Below are 4,370 nucleotides of genomic sequence, written 5' to 3'. Positions count from 1 at the left end.
CTTTTCTTTCACCTCCCCGCCCCGCCCCCTTTTTCTCGGGTCCCGTCCCCGGGCGCAGCGGTGATCCTCTGCACCCACCACCCCCACCACCCCCCGTTCCTCCTCTTCCTCCGCCCGGGCTGCGCGTTTCCAGGTTTCTATAAACCTCCTTGGCTCATAGCGCGGTCTTGCAAGGCGGAGGCAGGGAAGCGTGCGTGCGTTTTTTATTTTTTAATTCTCCCCTGCTGCATACGGTTGCAGTTGCGGGGAGGGGGGGAGGTTTGTGGAAGAAACATTAGCGGGCAGAATGCGGAGAAGAGCCTCTTAATGCAATCCTGAGAACCTTTTCCTGGGAGCAAGCCCGCTGAATATACCTAAATCAGTGTTCCCTCTAAGCTGAGTTAGTGTGAGCTAGCTCACAGTTTTTTAGCCTCCAGCTCACATATTTTTGTCTTAGCTCAGGAAGGATGGCTCCACAGCAAACTAATATATGCAGTAACCAAGTCACTCACTCACAACTTTAATGCCAGTAGCTCACAAAGAAGAATTTTTGCTCACAAGACTCCACAGCTTAGAGGGAACATTGGTAGGGTTCCGAGGAGACCTGTTTAGGATTGCTCTTCTGCGCTTTAGATAGGATGCTGACCATGATTGCACGGCGGACAGTTATTAGGGGAACTTGGCGATCGTCTGAAGGAGTCCAGGGAAGAAATAAACCGGGCCGCGATAGATGTTATGCCATGGTGAGAGAGAGAAAGAGATAGAATCTAGTCTGTTTAGCAGCATTGAAGGATGAGGGTGGGGGGGAGGATCCAGAAATACCACTTTCTAGAGACAAGAGTTTCCTATTGCAAAAGCAAGGATTAAAGTGCCTGAGTTGGGGTTTTGTTTTTGTTGTTTTTTAAATCCCAGCAATAAAAAGAGCATTTATCTAAATTACAAGATGGACAGAAAGCTGGTGGCTAAGTAGTTGTGGGAGTCTAGAACTTTGCTTTCCAGTTGGTGTCACTTCAGGACAGGGAGGTTTATAGAAAACTTGCTCGACGTGTCTCCAAGGTATTCTAAGGTCATTTCCCTCCCTCTTTCTTCATACTGTAAGGAAACCTGGCTGTGCCAGATTATTTTGACGCCTAGTGTACAGCAACAGGCAGGCTGGTTGCGCAAAATCACTGTATTGTCCATATTTCTCAACCCCTCCTGGACACTAATTTGAAAATGTTGTATCCATTTTTGATCATCATAAAATCTTTGATACAGAATGCACCTTTAATGAATACAGCTCTCAGGCCCTTAGCCAGGATTTTTTAAGTCAAGGGGAATTTAAATTTCTTAGGGGCCACTGGCTAATCGAAGGAATACCTGGCTCCTTCCTTGCACCTTATAATATCAAGTTGATTGACACAGTCATAGGACAATCGAAAACCAAAAAGAACTGTGACGATGTGACGCTAATAATTTTTTTTCAGAATCAAAATTATACAAAAAGTGAACAATATAGTAGAAAATATACAGAATAATAGAAAATGTGACGGTGGTCTCCGGAATGCCTTGCCCTTTTGATGGTTGACCTTCCGAACAAAGATGTGAGACCTTATCAAATATAATATGAATTTTGTAAAACTTATAACTCTATATGGATGATTCCAATACAAATATTAATAAAATTAATATGAAACCTTACAAATTACTGTCTCCCAACAATTCATTTCCTCTGGTGACATATCAAAGATTCATAGGTATCGATGATGATTTTCTATCAAATGCAACAAACACTATTAGTCACGGGGCCTTGCCAGTAAGTTAGGGGGCCTAGCCCCGAGAAGCCTCACTGTAGCTACAGGCCTGACAGCTCTGGTCAATAAAAATTAAATAATGTTATAATCTCACCTTCATTAAATTATAATAAACTTGGCACTTCCTTGACACACACAATAACTGTCATAGGACAAAGGTTTTAACAACACACAATAACTGTCATGGGATCCAGTCAAAATTAAGCACTTTTAAAATTCCATTGGTTTCAAGGTGAGCCTTAAGCATGTGTTTAAATGTCTCTTATCGTCAGGTTTCTGTCCATAATGGAAAGAAGAACAGTGTGTAGGAAAATGTCACTCTACTAAAATAGATTCAGGTGGGCATCCATGTTGGTCTGAAGCAACAAAACACTTCAGATACATGTTGTCTGAGGAAGCATGCATGCACACAAAAGCTTATACCCAGAATTAAACTTTGTTGGTCTTGAAGATGCCCGTGGACTCAAACTTTGGTTTGTTCTACTAAAATAGCTATTACCCGTGAAATGTACATGTAAACCAGATAGCCAGTTTGGTGTAGTGGTTAAGTGCGGGGACTCTAATCGGGGAGAACCGGGTTTGATTCCCCACTCCTCCACTTGCACCTGGCTGGATGACCTCGGGCAAGCCATAATTCTGTCAGAGCTGTTCTTGAAAAAGAGCAGTTTCTGTCAGAGTTCTCTCAGCCCCACCTCCCTCACAGGGTGTCTGTTGTGGGGAGGGGAAGGGAAAGGAGTTTGTAAGCCGCTCTGAGACACCTTTGGGTAGTGAAGGGCGGGATATAAATCCAATCTCTTCTCTTCTTCTTCTTCAGCTAAATTTACGATAGCGAGCCAGTATAGTGTATTAGTTAGAGTCTGTGGAGATCCTGTTCAAATCTACATTCTGCATTGGAGTTGTGGCAGCTATGGGGGCAGGGGGGGGGCAAGCTCTGAGCAACTGCCTTCTGGACTGAAGAATATCTAACCAGCACCACCACCACCCGGCTTCTCCTGTAGCTTCATGACGCCCCCTAACTGCCCACAATCAAAAAGGGGGACACAAGCTTTAAAATAAAGACTGGTAATGTGTAAGCTATGTGCCTCCCTAAAGGTCTCTTATTTGGAAACCTGCTAGCCCAAGGCTGTACTTATATGTGAGTTAAATAGAGTCTTGTGAGTCTTAGATTTTTGACTTCACAGACAAGACACAGATGAACAACAAACGTTTGTTTGTTTTATACCTCACCCTACCCCACGGGTAGGCTCAGGGTGGCTTACAACATAAAATTAATAAACCAATTTAACAGAAAATGAAGAAGAAGAAGAGGAGGAGATTGGATTTATACCCTGCCCTTCACTCGAAGTCTCAGAGTGGCTTACAAACTCCTTTCCCTTCCCCTCCCCACAGCAGACACCCTGTGACGTAGGCGGGGCTGAGAGAGCTCTTTCTAGAACTGTCCTTGAGAGAACAGCTCTGACAGAACTGTGGCTTGCCCAAGGTCATCCAGCCAGGTGCAAGTGGAAGAGTGGGGAATCAAACCCAGTTCTCCCAGATTAGAGTCCGCACACTTAACCACTACACCAAACTGGTGTTTAATATTTAATAAGGTAAATATTTATGTAAATATGATGTGTGGATATAACTAAGATATCTAAATTAAAGCTGGCTCTGGGATGTAGTGAATAACCCCTGAAGGGAAATTTGATTCCCCTTTCTCTGGTCAGGTGGGTACCTCAGCAGGTTCAAAGCCGCTCATTTCTCCCACAGAGCAACTTTCCACAGAAACTGCGCACATCAGTTAGTAATGAGGGGCCCTTAACAGGATGCTTATTTGCACCACTAGACTGAATAAGTGTTCTTCCCTAAACTGACACCAAATAAGTGCCTGGCTAAGCTGATGCACCTTTCCAGAGTTCCCTGGGCTGTGACTGGATGACAATCACTTAGATTGGCAGGCGGCCTAAATCATAAGGATTGGTGCAGAGCCCAGGAGGAGAGGCGGGACTTTTAAGGATGACTGCCATAGTGAGTGAATGGAAATAAACCACTGGAGGCTGAAATTTAAGTCCCTTCAAGGAGAGAAGCAAGATATAAATACTAACACCCCTGCTTCCGGCCGCCCCACTTCCGGCCCTCATTCAGCCAGGAGGAGGCAGGAGAAGAGGGAGGGTAAGTTGCTTCCTCCCCACCTCTCCCCACCCCTGCCTGCCTGGGGCCAGGGAGGGCCTTGGCGGGGCTTCCTCGCACTCCAGCTGGCCTAGCAGGTCCACCGCCAGGGGGTGTGGCATATGCTAATGAGTTCCCCTAGCTCTTTTTCTACGAAATGACCCCTGGGCGGGACTTTTAAGGATGACTGCCATAGTGATCTTGGGCCAGTCGTTTCTCTCAGCAAACCTACCTCACCAGACTGTTGTGAGAGCAAAACTGATGGGTAGAAATGGACACCACTTTGTACTTGAATATTTAAACCAGAATATTTAAATTTGACTTGACACCACTTTGTGCTCCTTGGGAGAACAGCAGGGTAAGTATGTAATAAAGTACATAAATCAGCTTTGGAAAAAGTAATATCAGCAATAAACATTAAAACAGTGGGGTGAACATTAGGCAAATAAG

The sequence above is a fragment of the Gekko japonicus genome, unplaced genomic scaffold, assembly GCF_001447785.1.
Source record: "Gekko japonicus isolate JY-2015 unplaced genomic scaffold, Gekko_japonicus_V1.1 scaffold2093, whole genome shotgun sequence".
Lineage (NCBI taxonomy): Eukaryota > Metazoa > Chordata > Lepidosauria > Squamata > Gekkonidae > Gekko > Gekko japonicus.
This window is presented reverse-complemented; position numbering follows the sequence as displayed.